Genomic DNA, 15,653 nt, shown 5'->3' with positions numbered 1-15,653 from the left:
GGCCTGTCCCTGCCTGCGGGCATAGCACGGACACACAGCAGGACAGGGACGGAGCTGCCAGAGCACTCCGGCCTTGGACAAGGACAAAAAAGGAGAGGTTGGAAGTGGAAAAAGTACAGCTCTCAAAAGACCAGGTGCTGCTGCTCCCTGGCAGTGCTGCTGGGCTGGGACTGTTTTTCTCTCGACCTCTGCACACAGACACTGCCCCTTGCAGCTGAAGGAGAGGTAACAGAGGGAGGATTTTTAACAAATAAGTTTTTCCAGGAAGATTTACTTTATTTAAAGACACACAGAGAGTATGATTCCTAATTTACACAGTCTGTGAGCCAAGTTAAAGAGGTAGACAGTGAACTGAATATGGACGATTATTGCCGCAGGTGGTGAGGGAAGACAAGCATGCAACCAATATGATTGATAAGCAAGCTCCAATTTATTCAAGGATCTAGTCAGTTTATATAATATTTTGCAAGCAATGTCAGCCAACAAGCTCTCATTGGTTAATTCATAAAGGTTCATTGTTTTATATTCTTCTACCTGTGGTTTCAGCTGCAGCTAAGTTTTTCATCTTCTAGCTTGATATATTTTACTTTGCTAGGTACATCTTGTTTTACATCCTGTTTTTGTACAACTCATATCTCAAGGATATTCTGCCTTCTGATATCTGTACATGCACAGTGTACTGTTCACAGGCCAGTGCTGTTTCCCAGGCCAGATTCCCAGGCCAGAGCTCCTCCCGGGCACAAAGCTCAGGTCTGGGGTCTCAAACAGAGGATTGATGGAACAATTGTTCCATCGATCCATGACCCTGTTCAGCCATTCCCCAACAGAAGATGACTAAATTTTCAATGTGAAAACAGTAACAACGAAATATGAGAAAAGCCTGTCCCCCCACTCCCAGCACAATTAAAAGCTTTAGAAGGCAGGCTGGGCATGCAATGTATTACAGAGAGAACACTGCAAAAGAAAATAGAAAGATTTTAAATTCTGAAAGGCATCCAGTCATTGCTTTCCTCAGAGAAACCTTGAGTTCCTGGTTCCTCAGGCTGTAGATGAGGGGGTTCAGGGTTGGAGGCACCACCGAGTACAGAACTGACAGGGCCAGATCCAGGGATGGGGAGGAGATGGAGGGAGGCTTCAGGTAGGCAAACACTGCAGTGCTGAGGAACAGGGAGACGACAGCCAGATGAGGGAGGCAGGTGGAAAAGGCTTTGTGCCGTCCCTGCTCAGAGGGGATCCTCAGCACGGCCCTGAAGATCTGCACATAGGAGAAAACAATGAACACAAAACAGCCAAATACCAAACACACACTAACAGCAAGAAGCCCAAGTTCCCTGAGATAGGATTTGGAGCAAGAGAGCTTGAGGATCTGTGGGATTTCACAGAAGAACTGGCCCAGGGCATTGCCATGGCATAGGGATAGGGAAAATGTATTGGCCGTGTGCAGCAGTGAATAGAGAAAGGCACTGGCCCAGGCAGCTGCTGCCATGTGGACACAAGCTCTGCTGCCCAGCAGGGTCCCGTAGTGCAGGGGTTTGCAGATGGACACGTAGCGGTCGTAGCACATGATGGTCAGGAGGGAAAGCTCTGCTGAGATGAAGAAGGCAAAAAAAAAGAGCTGAGCAGCACATCCTGAGTAGGAGATAGTGCTGGTGTCCCAGAGGGAATTGTGCATGGCTTTGGGGACAGTGGTGCAGATGGAGCCCAGGTCGCTGAGGGCCAGGTTGAGCAGGAAGAAGAACATGGGCGTGTGCAGGTGGTGGCCGCAGGCTACGGCGCTGATGATGAGGCCGTTGCCCAGGAGGGCAGCCAGGGAGATGCCCAGGAAGAGGCAGAAGTGCAGGAGCTGCAGCTGCCGCGTGTCTGCCAGTGCCAGCAGGAGGAAGTGGCTGATGGAGCTGCTGTTGGACATTTGTGGTGCCTTGGAATCGAGATCTGTAATAAAAGTAATCATGGAATAGTTGGGTTTGGAGAGGACTTTAAATATCCCAGCACCGCTTGGGGGCACTTTCCCCCTCTGCCTGCCCAGGGCTCTGCTGCCTGGAGCTGTCCCTGCCAGCAGCTGCTTCCCTGTGCCCAGGGCTGGGCCCTGCCAGTGCTGCCAGTGCCCAGCCCAGCCCTGTGGGCTCAGCTCTGCCCTGCAGACCCCTCCCAGCTCAGGCACTGCCCAGGGGCAGCTCTGGCTCTGCAAGCTCTGATGGCAACATCAGAGCAACCCTGTGGAGGCTGGAAAAGCGACAATGATGCTGCCTGTGAGGGGCCCAGTGCTGATTTCTGTCAATGAGTGGTTTATTCACATCTGAGAGAAAAAGTTTTTATTTCTCTCAGCCTGAACTGAGAGATGAATATCTATGTGCAATTTCCCATACAGGCAACACAGATCAGTAGACTAAAACTGCAGGATCTTCCCTTTTATGCCGCCCCTGACTTGCGGTGCTACCAGTATAATCTTCTTGGAAATGTTCTGCAGTTAAATGCCATGCTGGGAGCAGTCCTGAACAATGCAGCATCCTCACCACACAAGGAGAACACTTCCAAACCCTACTAGCTGTTTCCATCCACCCACATCTTGTCCCCCAGGGCTGGGAGAAGCTCCCCGGGCCGGCTGAGAGCTGTCCCTGGCAGGCAGCAGAGTCCCTGGCCCAGCACAGCGCCCTGGGCTGCAGGACCCTGCTCTGCAGGACAGCCCTGGGCACCCCTGGCTGCTCTGCACAAGAGATGATCAGAGAATGTACTCACAGGGTCTGTGGGCATTGGGATGTTCCAGCTGTAGGAGATCACTCCAGGAGCTGCAGCTGCATTGTCCTGCAGCCAGAGGTTCCTGTGCCAAGGGCTGCCAGTGATTCTGCCCCAGGCACTTCTCAGCACCTTCCCAGCCCTGACTGATGGAAGCTCTCTGTGCCTCTGTGCTGTGCCCGGGCTGGCTGCAGGCAGTGCCCCAGCCCTGCTGGGCTGGGAGAAGAGCTGCTCATCCAGAGAAATGTGCTTTTGAAGCTCTCCTTGGTTGCCAGGATCACCCTCTGTGCCAGGAGCCCGGCCCAGCTCAGCAGCACAGACACAGCACAAGGACTTTAATGACCCTCTGGGGCTTTGTGCTCAGGCCCTGAACATCAGGCCCTGAGAGGGAGCTGCAGAAACCTCTCCAGAGCTCCAAGTCACAGTCCAACTCCAAAGTTTCTCTGACTTTTAATGGGTCCCACTGAGGGACACGACTGAGAAAGTGTCCCCAGGCCCCAGTCAGAGCAGAGAACTGGAGGCACTGATGACAGGTGGGGACAAAGAGAAGCCAAGTCCTGGTGCCCTGGGGCACAGCAGGCTCTGTGCCACCAAGGGCTGTCAGGAGACACCTTGTCCTGAGGCACTGGGGCCTCCTGGCACAGCCCCAGCCAGGCTGGGCACTGTCAGCCCCTTGTCCTGCCCTCAGCATCCCCCCCTAGCCCACATCCCAGTGGCCTCAAGGATCTGCTGGAAGGAGTCCCTAGGGAGCCTTGCTCAGGAATGGCCCTGGGGGCTCCTTCATGCTCCCAGGGACTGCAGGTTTATCAAAGCGCTTTGGCTTTTGCTTTTGCCTTGGAGTCTCTGAGAGCTTTGTGCAATCATGGCCTCCAATTATCTGCTGTAATTAGTCCCTGGAGAGGCTTTGTCAGGAACAACACTCAGTGGGGCTCATAATGCTGCAAGGTACTTCAGTTCTTTTAAGGTACTTGGTGTTTCCCTTTTGATCCAGACTCTGTGAGAGGTTTGTGCAATCATGGCCCCAATTATCTGCTTTAACGAGTCCCTTGGGAGCTTTGTGCTGACACTCAGTGGGGCTCATTAATGCTTTGAGATACTCAAAGAATTTAAGTTACTTTGGATTGTCCTTTCCACACTGAGTCTCCGAGAGGTTTTTTTGCCATCCTGTCCTCCAGTTCTCTCCTCCAAGGAGTCCATGAGGAGCCTGTGTTGGGGATGGACCTCAGTGGCACCCATTAATGCCTTGAGACACTTTGGGGTTTTCTTCTTACTTTGACTCCTGGAAAGGTTTGTGCAATCTTCTCTCGGGCCCTGAGGTTCCAGGGCTCAGCTCCAAATGCACCACGGGGCTCATTTGGATCAAGCAAATCCTGAGAAGCCATGGCTCTGACTTGATTCCCCTGTGCTCTAATGTAGTTTATTAAGAAGTTTTCCTTTTACAGTTATTGAGAAATATTTCAAAGAGCTTCTAAGAAATATGTATTCCTATTTTAAAGAGTGTCTTTATTACTGTTCTCTTTAGAGAAGGGCTGATTGCAGCATTCTGTGATTGATATTGATGTAGGGCTGCTCCTAAGGAGGTCTGGCCAGGTCAGAGAAGTTTCACCTTGAGGTCTGACCCATTGTGGACAACCTTGCCCCACATTCCCCAACCCCATGTGAGAAACAATTTTCACTTTCAAAAATTTTACTGGTTTTATTAAGACCTTATCAAAATACAACAGAAGAGTGAATAAAGTAAAGAATACAGCGCCAGGAGCAAAGGATTCAGTGACCGTGTGCTCATCTACAAAATGGATGTTCTGTCTTTAATACCTCCAGCCCCTCCCAAAATCTTGTCAATCCGCTCCTCCTTCGCTGTCCAGTGGTGGGGATCACTTTCTTACAGCTTGATTGGAGCTCAGGCTCTGCCATAGCAACAAGCCGACCCTCCCAAATGCCCTGACTACTGAGGGCATCCCATGATAACAATGCAAGGGGGAAGGGAAAGATAACTATACACCTACACAGCTTCTCTTAACATATACTTAATATTCACCCCTTAATTGTAAGAGTCAACAACAGGATTACCCATCTATAACAAACCCCCTTTTCTTTTTCTATATGTCATTATGCTTGAACAATTAAGTAAGAAATTTTTTTATTGAAAGAGTCATACTAGCATCTGTTGATGTGGGCAAGGACAGTGGGAACAGGAGAAAAATCTCAGGTTTTCCTTAGACACACTTATTTGGAATGGACAAAAGGGCCTAACAGAGGTCCAGGATGGCTTTGACTCCCATCTATCATGCCTCTGTGGTTGCTACCCATAGTCAGTGTGTCTTAGGGGTCCAGAGGCCAGCTCAGTCTCGCCCTCCAGTCCCTGTTGTATTCAAAGACAGTTGGGGAATGACAGTGGTCCAATATGGCCTTTTGTCCCTACCTTACCATGCCTACGGGGTTGCTACCCACAGCAGGGCTATGGAGTCTTCTTGGAAGTGAACAAAGGGGTCTTGCCCTCCTTCCTTTGTCTTATTTTCTTAAAGAAGCTGTCCCATTACCTCTTACGGTCCCTTGTGTACTTCCCCTCAACAGGTGCTGGTAATTCTCACCCATTAAAGGAGGAAGACAGTTCTCAGACTGGTTGGTGGAAGCTTGACTTTGGGCGTCTTGGTGTTTTTCTGGTTGTCTTTCAGTATCTGCCTGAGAGTCAATCTTGTTTCAACTGGCCTGGATGTTATGTGTAGTTGATTCTTTGTGTTTTTCCTGCTGGGCCTTTAACTCTGTTGGCATGAGTCCATCTGTTGGCATGACTCCATCCCCACTCTGCAGTTCACATGGCTGATTCGGTGGTGAGCAGTACCTGAAAGGGACCTTCCCATTGAGGAGTTAAAGGCTGATCCCTCCATGACTTGATCATCACCCAATCGCCAGGATTAATATTATGGATTCTGAAATCCAGGGTGGCTGTTTGAGGCATTGCCCCTTTATGTCTTAGCCCTTCTAAGGTTTCTGCTATAGACACAACATATTTCTTGGCATTGGCTTTCCCTTCCTCATAGGTGGCAACCCTCTGGGGTGAGGTCAAAAAGGGTAACCTAAACGTCATTTCATAGGTGAGACCCCCAGATCTGACTGGGGTTGAGTTCTAAGTCTTAATAAGGACAAAGGGAGACATTTCATCCATGACATTTGGGTTTCAATCATTAGCTTATCTAAGAGCTCTTTTAAGAGTTTGATTCATCCTGTCAATGTGACCAGAATTTTGTGAATGCCATGGAGTGTGTAATTCCCATTTACTCCCTGGGTTTGAACAACTTTTTGCAATATTTTAGAGGTGAAATGAGTTCCTTGGTGTCATGTTCCGCTTGTGCAGGGTGTCATGATGGTTCTTTTCACTGATCCCAAAAGTGCAAAAAGGCAAACAACAAGGGACTATTTGTTAATCATAAGAAATGCACCTTTATTAGGGGCCAAAACAGTAAATGCGATAGTGGGGATCAGAAAGGAGATAAAAGGATAAAGAGAGAGAGAAAAGAGGGGGATGGGAATAGCTACCAACACAGGCGAGATCCTCACTGGTCCGGACGATGGGGATCCGTCTGATCGTGTCAGGGAAGTCTTTGAAGTTCTGGTCAACTCAGGGGTCCAGTTATACTCCATGGAGGAAAAAAGGGGGGAACATGCAGGACAATGAGAGTCTATTGTGATTACTGCAGGGGAACAGGTGAGTCCACTGAAACCACCAAAGCAGGACAAACACAATGAAGAATAAGTCCACTGAAATTACTGAAGAAGAACAGGTTGTGTCATTAGTGGTTTCCCCACTCCCTGTGGGAGGGGTTTCAGTCTCAGTCCTTAGGAGGAGGGTTTTCCATCTCTGTCCGTCTGTCACAGTGGTAACGGGGCAGATGAGAGGTCTTCAGTGAGAGACCATTAGGGTCACCCCAAAAGTTCATTCAGCTTCAGGAGGAGAGTGGGCAAATATGCAGTAGGCCATTCCTTGCTGTGTTCATGACAGGTCCTTGCCGATTCCTTGCCAAATCCTTGCCAGGCCTTGTTCAGAACAGCTAACGTAACGGTGCAGCAACTGCACCTGCACTGCTGCTCTCTCCAAGCCAGTACTGTAGTGGGGAAGGGGGTTTCTCCTCGTGGCAATCGGTAGGCAAAAGTGGGGGCTTCAGACGGCCTCTTACACTTGGTCTGAATCAATCCTGTTCAACATCCCATGTTGGGGAATGATTGATTCTAGAAGTGTTTTACTCACAACATTGGCATTGGCTTTAACCGTGGGTACCGCCTCTACCCAATGAGTCAGGTCACCTACTATCACTAGTAAAAACTTCCACTGTTGTACCTGGGGAAGCTCGGTAAAGTCTACTTGGATGTTTTGAAAGGGCTGTAAGGCTAGTTCTCGCCCTCCCCTGGTGTTTTCCTCATGACCTTCTCATTTACTTATTGGCATGTCACACACCTTTCAGTTACCTGCTTAGCTATCCCAAAAATTCCTATGCAGCCCCAGTCCATTAGAAATTGATCACTTAGCACTTGTGTACCCCAGTGTGTTGTCCCATGTTTGCCTTCTAGCATTTTCCTGGCAAAAGGTTTATTCAACATTTGCCTCCCATCTGCTAATCTCCACTTCCCTTTGTTATCTTTCTTGGTCCTGTTTTGAGGAATTCTTTCTCTTCTGTCTCACTGAATACGGGGACTTCTTCCATTTCTCTCATGGGGGTTAATGCTATCATTAGTTTTTCTGTTCCTGGTTCGGATGAATTCTTAGCATCTAAATCTGCTAAATGGTTCCCTCGTGCTTCTTGAGTCACTCCTTTTTTATGTCTTTTAACATATACTGCTGCCACTTCTTCTGGCAATTGTAAGGTTTCTAATGCTTCTAAAATAAGTTTTTAGTTCCTTTCCCCTTGAATTTAATAGCCCACTCTCTTCCCAAATTTTTCCAAAGGTATGCACTACTCCAAAAGCATATTTTGAGTCTGTATATATTGTTTCTCTTTTCTGTGTTAATATTTCCAGAGCTCACTTTAGGGCATACAACTCACATGCTTGGGCTGACCAGTTGGAAGGTAACTTTCCTTTTTCTAGGGCCACTAACTCTTTATCTACTATAGCCTACCCCAATACCCTGTGCCCTGGATTACCCGTGAAAATCCAGCGATGTACAATCGTTTCCCACCTTGGAGTGGTTGATCTGTTAGGTCCTCTCTTACTTTAGTTTGATAGTTTATAACTTCTAGGCAATTATATATTAATTCCTCACCTGGTTTTCCATCTAAAGCTAGGCAGGGTTGAGTTGGTTACTCACAACTAGCTCTAAACCATTATCTATTAAGATGGCTTCATATTTTAGTACTTGGGAATCAGTGAGCCATTTCTCAGCCTTTTAGCTGAGGATACTCCTTACTGAGTGTGGGGTATATATTTTCAGTTTTCCTCCAAAGGTTAATTTTTTGCTTTCTTCTACGAGTGGGGCTCTCGCTGCCACTGCCTGAATGCAGGTTGGCCACGCCCAGCTGACAGGGTCTTGCAGTTTTGATAAACAGGCCACTGGTTTCCTGGATCCTCCCCGGTCCTGGGCTAACCCTCCATGTGCTGCCCCTTTTTCTATATCCACAAACAGATAGAAGGGTTTGTCTAAGGCAGGAAGACTCAGTGCTGCTGCACTGACTAATTTTTGCTTTAAAGCTTCAAAATTTGCTTGTTGTCTTCTTCCCACCTAATCTCTTCTTCTGCTAACTTTTCATACAAGAACCTGATGGCCTGCGTGTATCCTTCAATCCATAGCCTGCAATATCCCAACAGGCCTAAAAACCTTCTGACTTCTCTCTCTTAGTTTTTGGTCATGGGAGTGAGGCTATCCCTGCAATTCTCTCAGGGTTCAACCGCCAGCTTCCTTGACAAATCACATGTCCCAGGCATTTTACTTCCCTCCCTACAAACTGGAGTTTCCCTTTTGATACTCAAAGTCCTTGGTCCCCCCAAAAATTTACCAGTGCTGTGGTGGATTCTCGAACTTTGAGATACCTTGAGAGGAGCCCAGTGCTCCTTGCTCCCCTGTGCTGACACGTGAGTGTTTGTCTGGTTTCGGGATGGCCCTGGCTGTGTGAGGGGTGCTACGTGGACACGAGACAGCTGGTCCTGTCCCGCTGGGTCCCAGCAGTGCCTCACAGCAGTCCTGCATCCACGTCAGGATGCTGGCCAAGAGAGGTCCTGGAAGCTGAGGCAGCTGATTTTAAGCTTGTGCAGGTGCCTACACGCCAAGGCCAACGGTGTTCCCTCAGGATACAGCAGTCCTGAGGGGTCTCCCTCATTCAAACAAATCAGCAGACAAATGCATTGTCAGCCAAAAGCCCTTTTATTGACCTGGCAGGAGGGCAGGGGTCTGCACCCCACTAAAGTGTTTCTCCACCATGTATAAATTTCAGTGGGTTGATGTAGGAGTTGTATCAAAATCACCATCCATCTTTACACTGCTGAGGGGATTCCATAGGCAGGCGGTTGGAAATACATTGTGTCAGATTCCCATACTTGAAGCTGATGTCCAGGCCCTGGCCAGGAGCGGTCTCGATGCCCCAAAGCAGCACAAATTCTTCCTCAGGGCTTCCCTGCACAGGGCTGATTCCACACTTGCCCTTAGTTCTTCTGGTAGACTGTGTCTAAAGCTTTTTGTCAGGTCACTCTCATGTCAAGTTAGGCCATCAGGTTTTTGTTATGCTAACTGGTGCTAAGTACTTAGGCATGTCTGTGCTAATTACTTGTTTACTCATGTGAATGGCTTGTGCTTACTTATGTCAAACCAAGGCCTTGTTCCATCCCCAAAGGTGCCTGAGGCCACCCGCTCCTTGTGGCACCAGTTGCTTTCCTGTGGAATGTTCTCCCTCCCCGAGGGTAAAGAGGGAGCTGCAGAAAGAGCTTGCCAGGCTGCTCTCCATCCTTTCCCAGCACTCCTGGTGAAGTGGAGAAGTCCGAGCTGAGCGCAAAGGTGCAAATGGAACAGCCGTGCACAGGAAGGCTCGGTGGGAAGGATGATCCAGGATCCATAGGCCTGGCAGCCTGAGCGTGCTCCAGGGGAAGGCCTTGGAGCAGATCCTCCTGAGTGCCATCCCACGGCACCTGCAGGGAACCAGGGCGTCTGCTGGAGGGTGGGAAAGCTCTGCGGAGGAACGGGGACAGCTGGGGCTCCTGGCGGGGTGTTGAGGGCTTCTGTGCAGGAGTTTGTGGGGCTTGGTGCTGGTGGGGTTTTGGAGAAGGAGTTGTCTGGAAGGTGAGAGGTCTAGGCTGGAATTTGAGTCAGTTTGAAGGCAGCATCTGTGCTTTGGCACAGCTTTGGTTATGGAGGCCAGAAGGAATATCTGTGACTTTTACTCCTCATGGTCCTGATTGTCCTGCAGGGAACAAGAGGGGAGAGCTGTACTTTACTGGCCACTCAAATATCTGTACCAGGAGGAGGATTAGCCCTTTTGCCATCTACACATTTCTTTTGGCCACTTTTCTACCACTGAGTGGACTTTGATTTCTTGAGAGCTTTTATTTCTTAAGAGAATTAGGATATGATCATCCATTCATAGAAAACGAAAGAATGGCCCTTGTTTTTTCCCTTTTTTGTGTAGTGTTATGTTCTGTAAAGTGACCCTCAGTGGATGAGGTTAAGGCAAATGAGTTGCTGCTTTGAGATGGGAAGCAAAATTCCAAATCTTCACCTCCTCAGGCCATCCCAATTAATTTGGGAAGTTTGCAACTTTTTGGAACTGCTTGAGTTGAGCAATGGGAAGTAAAGCTTTCCTGAATTGAGGATTCTTACTTGCCAGACTCTTCTGTGCTTTCGCCACTAAGGTGTTTTTGTGCTGAAGGCAATAACTTCAATGAGAAAATAATTTCAGCATGGAGTAAGAGCTTCTGACAGAGACCAAGTGTTGCCAGCGTTGCTCCAGGTGCTCCTGCCAACAGCCCCTGCAGGCAGGAGCGCAGCCCCCAATGCACGTGGGCTTTGGCTCCCTCTGGCACAGAAGCCCCCCACGGGCACAGGTCTCTGGGGCAGGAGACGGGCACCGGTGCTGCCAGGGCTCGGGGAGTGGCTGGTCTGCTTGGGCAGGGACCCTGCCACACCTGCTGATGTCAGCGCTCCCCGGGCCCCAGGGGTCAGAGCAGCATTCGTGCCCTGGCCCACACGTTCCTTGTCTGTGTCACACCCGCGGGTTTAGGATGGCCACCAGCCGGGACGTGTCCCAAGGAGGCCGTGCCAGCTTCTGTGAAGGCCCTGTGCCCTTCCCAGCACGGCTGCGTCGGCAGCCCTGGGGGCTCCTTCTGCTGCCCTGAGCCTGCAGGGCAGGGCAGCATTTGCTGATGGTTTGAGCCGTTCCTAAAGATCCTGTTGGGCTGTCTTAGACACTTGGGGTGAGGGATTCCTTCCAACCTGAGCCACTTTGGGTGGGCTGGGGGCGGCCCCAGAGCAGGGGGCAGTGTGTGCAGGGGCCCTTTGTGACATGGGGCAGCACGGTCACCGTGGCATGGAACGGGACAGCGTGTCCAAGGGCCCTTTGTGACACAGGCTGACATAGGAGCTGGCGGTGACAAGACCACGCCACAGTGCTCGGAGCACGCGACGGGACAGGACGAGACAGAGCGGTGCCGTGAGGAGCCCCCGCACAGCGCACTCGTTCCTGTCTGACCCGGAAATTTTCTGAGGCGTCATTCCTGCAGCTGACCTCGAGGCCAGACCACAGGACTTGGTGACCTATGGCGTCCCCGAGGCTTCTCTCCTGCAGGTGTCCTCAAGGGCAGACCGTGGGACTTGGTGCCCCAGAGGCATCTCCCATCCCTGCCACCAGTGCCCTCGAGGCCTGACCACAATCCTTGACAGGAGTCTCCTGTCCTTGTGGCAGGAGCCCTCAAGACCAGAGTGCAGGACTTGCTGTCCTGTAGCCTTCCTGAGGCTTCTCTCTTGAAGGTGCCTTCCAGGCACGACTGCAGGCCTTGCTGACTCGGAGCTTTTCCGAGGCATCTCTCCTGCAAGTAGCCACAAATCCAGTCACTGACATGGAGCAGAGACCCCCGAGAGTGCCCAAGCTGTCCTGGGTGGAGGAAGAGGAAGAGGGCCCTGGAGCTGGCCCTGCACAGGAGACCTGTGCTGCCCTGCTGGATATGCTCGTAGAGGAGGGGTTTTGCAATCCAAAGCAAGTAAGCAGCCTGTGGCCAGGGTTTGATCCTCCCAGGAACTGGTTGGCCTCCCAAGCCATGGCTACTGCTCACTGGAAGCCTTTGAGGCCATGGCAGTGTGGTGGGAAGGGAAGCACTTCTCTGGGGAAGCTGGGGACATTCCTCCCTCTGGCAGCTTTCCAAGTCTCCCTGTGCCTTCTCCAGGTGCCTGCCATGGTGAAGTACATCCACCAGTGGCTCATGGCCAGTCAGTTTGCTGAGCACAGGCTGAACAGGGCCCTGCTGGATCTCACCAACGAACAGCCCGCTGATGTAGTAATGTGTCCTGGTTTTGGGCAAATTTGGGAGAAAACCTCCAGAAGGAGCCCCCAGAAAGCAAACCCCCCACCGCCCCTCCCCCACCTGGTTCAGGAAGAATTTCCTCAGAGAGTAGTGGAAACAACCTGTTTATTGAGCAGGCAAAGCACTCCCCAGCACAAAAAATGAACAGCACCAGATGACAAAAAGTCTTTCTACGCTCTGAAGAGGTGACAAATTCAGAAAGTCTCTGCTGGGAGTGGTTGCCCTGTTATCGGTCTCCGGTGCTGGAGATGGCTGCTGCAGGTCACAAAATGCTGGCTCTCGGTGTGTCTTGGTGTCTCCCATGTCCCAGTCCTGAGCAGGTTCAAATGGTATTCAGGAAAGGGAAAGAAAAAAAAACAGTCCAGGGAAAAAATTGGATTGCCTAGCTAAACTAACTAATAAGCAAAAGCAAGGGCAAAAGCAAAAAGCAGGAGCAAGAGCAAAGTGAAAGCAAGCAAGCCAGCAAGCCAGCAAGAAAGCCAGCAAGCCCTAGCCTCTCCTAGACACAGACTTTGGGGAGAGGTGAGCCGGCTGGAAACAAGACAAAACCAACCTTCACTTTTCGGAGCCAGTCCTGAAGGCACAGAACATAACATCAAGCATAAACAGAACACACGATTGGGGATGCAAGCACCATAATGTCACCCGAGGACATTCCACCCCTTATCTCCATATCATCAACATACTACCAAACATCATGTAAAAACTTCATCAAGTAAAAACTTCCATCTTTCACTTACTCAGACACATTTCCTTCCATCTCTCTTGCTCAAACCTTTGACACACATTTCCTTCTATATCACTTGCACAAACCTTCGACACTTACACATTTCCTTCTGTCTCATGTCGGTGTGGTTTAATGTACAGACAGTGGCAGTAACATCCAACAAACAGTGATATTTGCATATGAGATCTCCCTGAGGTACACATCGTGTTCTTCCCTATTTCTGCATTATTCACCATGTACAACCTGGTCCCTGAGCAAAGACAATCCCACAAATGGGTTTGTCTGTACTCGAGGCAGAGTTGATCCACACTGTCTTCCCTAACCAACCTCTGATATGTGCCACTGGGATTTTATCAACCTGGATCGGAGCAGCATATAAAAAGGAGCAGTTCCAAACATATGGCACATTATGCCAATCAGCCTTCTGATGAGCCTGTGACATTTCTTACTCAACAGTGACATTGCAGTGGTGGCCACCAGGCCGGCTTGCCAAGGGAGGCTTCTGGCCATGCCCTGCAAGCAGCTGCTGCTGCCAAGGCGCCTTTGGTGCCTCAGGCTCTCCCTGGCACAGCTCCCAGCACGGCACTCTGCCCTTGTGCCCGAGGCCTTCCCTGTGCTGGGGCTGGCCTGGGGCTTTTCCTGCAGCGGGACCTGCCCTGCTCCTGGCACAGGAAAGGCAGTTCCTGCTGGAGCAGGAGGCTCTGCCTGCGGTGGGCTCAAACCACTCCAGCAAGGCCCTGGTGACTTCAAAATTGCTTCCTAGAGCAGAATAGTCTATAATTGGTATAGCTCCTATATTTAGGAGTAAATAACTATTTTTTAAATTTTATTCTGTGTTGTAAATAGACCGTTTTATCTAATAATGATCAGAATCAATCATAGCTGTATTTATACAGATTTATCTGGTATTACATCATTAATCTTTTGGGACAAATTGCATTAAGGTTCAATTCCACCTGTCCAATCTGCAGGGTCAGGATGGGATCCAGCCGCTGCCAGTCTCTTCTATTAGAAGGAATTCTAGAAGTCTAGAATTCTGGGGTGCTGCAGGGGTTTCAGGATCTATGGTGGCTGTTGGGGGACATTTCTCCACCTCATGACTCAGCAGGAGTTTCTCCAGTAAGGAAATAAAGCTTTTGCCTGAAGCTCCCACTCTGCCCATGACAGGAACCCCTGTGAGTGCCCGTGACATCCCGGCTCTTTGTCAGCCTGGGGACTCCTGGGATGTCACTGTGGAGCCCCCGTGAGTGCCTGTGACAGATCGGTGCCTTTGCAGCCCAATGTCCCCTGGGATGTCACCATGGGATGGCTGTGATTGCCTCTGACCACACGGCTCTTTACCATCCCCAGAAACCCCTGGGAGGTCTCCATGGAGCCCCTGTCTCTGCCTGTGACATTCCAGCTCTTGAACAGCCTGGAGACTCTTGGAAATTCTCCATGGAACCCCTCTGAGTGCCTGTGACAAATCTGAGCCTTAGCAGGCAACCATCACCAGGAACCCCTGTTGCTGTGGTCAGTTTCCATGGCAACCATCACCAGCCCCTGTTGCTGTGGTCAGTTTCCATGGCAACCATCACCAGCCCCTGTTGCCATACTCTGTTTCCATGGCAACCATCACCAGCCCCTGTTGCTATGGTCAGTTTCCATGGCAACCATCACCAGCCCCTGTTGCTATGGTCAGTTTCCATGACAACCATCACCAGCCCCTGTTGCTTTGGTCAATTTCCATGGCAACCATCACCACCCCCTGTTGCTTTGGTCAGTTTCCATGGCAACCATCACCAGCCCCTGTTGCTATGGTCAGTTTCCATGGCAACCATCACCAGCCCCTGTTGCTATGGTCAGTCCCTGGGCAGCTCCATGGAGATCCCATGCCAGGGGTGGTTGCCATGAACACCAGCTCAGGCCTGGAGTCAGAGCCCGTTGCCATGGCAACCATTGGCAGTCCCATCCCCAGGGCCATGGGATCCCAGAACCACAGAACTGGCTGAGCTGGGAGGGGCCCATCAGGATCCTCGAGTCCAACTGCTGGCCCTGCACAGGACACCCCAACAATGCCAGCCTGAGCCTGGCAGCGGTGTCCAAACGCTGCTGGAGCTCAGAGAGCCCTGGAGCTGTGACCCTTCCCTGGGGAGCCTGGGCAGTGCCCCAGCAGCCTCTGGCCAAAAACCTTTTCCTGAGATCCAACCCAAGCCTGCCCCGACTCAGCTGCAGCCACTCCCTCCACTCCTGTCCCTGGGCACCAGAGTGAAGAGGTTCTCACAGCCCCAGCCAGGGATCCACTCCCAAGGCTGTGTCCATGGCCACCAGGGCTGGGACCAGCTGGGTGCTTGGTTTCCAAGGGCTGGGGTTCAGGAATGCGATTCCCCAATTTCCTGCTCCTGCTAAAACCACACTGCCCCTCGCTGCCCTCCGGCCTCCAATGGAAAGCACAAAAGGCAAAGATCCCGGGCTGGGAGGAGAACAATTTACTGGGAACAGCAACGAGACAAAGAACAAACAGGACCAGAAAAATGCTGATAGCAGAAGGGATAAGAAAAATTATTTACAAGGAAAGCTACATCACAACTGACTGGCTCTTCCTGGCCATGTATTTCCGCCTCCCTGGAAAGGACACCCTTCTCCTCAGGGTCAGAGAGAGAGAGAAAGAGTCCCTTTCCTGCCCCTGGCAATGACCTGAGGTGGGAGTGCATGTAAT

At 50.7% G+C, this 15,653-nt stretch overlaps 2 pseudogenes; one reads left to right on the top strand and one right to left on the bottom strand.

The window, feature by feature from the left end:
- Positions 1–15,653, top strand: part of LOC137464036 (zinc finger protein 208-like) — a 1,110,012-nt pseudogene that overhangs the window by 993,065 nt on the left and 101,294 nt on the right.
- The window catches only part of LOC137464035 (zinc finger protein 850-like), a 1,110,255-nt pseudogene that overhangs the window by 1,001,727 nt on the left and 92,875 nt on the right, over positions 1–15,653 (bottom strand).

This window comes from Anomalospiza imberbis, chromosome 35 (genome assembly GCF_031753505.1).
Source record: "Anomalospiza imberbis isolate Cuckoo-Finch-1a 21T00152 chromosome 35, ASM3175350v1, whole genome shotgun sequence".
In the NCBI taxonomy this organism is placed as follows: Eukaryota; Metazoa; Chordata; class Aves; order Passeriformes; family Viduidae; genus Anomalospiza; species Anomalospiza imberbis.
Note: the sequence above shows the minus strand (reverse complement) of the source record. Positions and strands in the feature narration are given on the sequence as shown.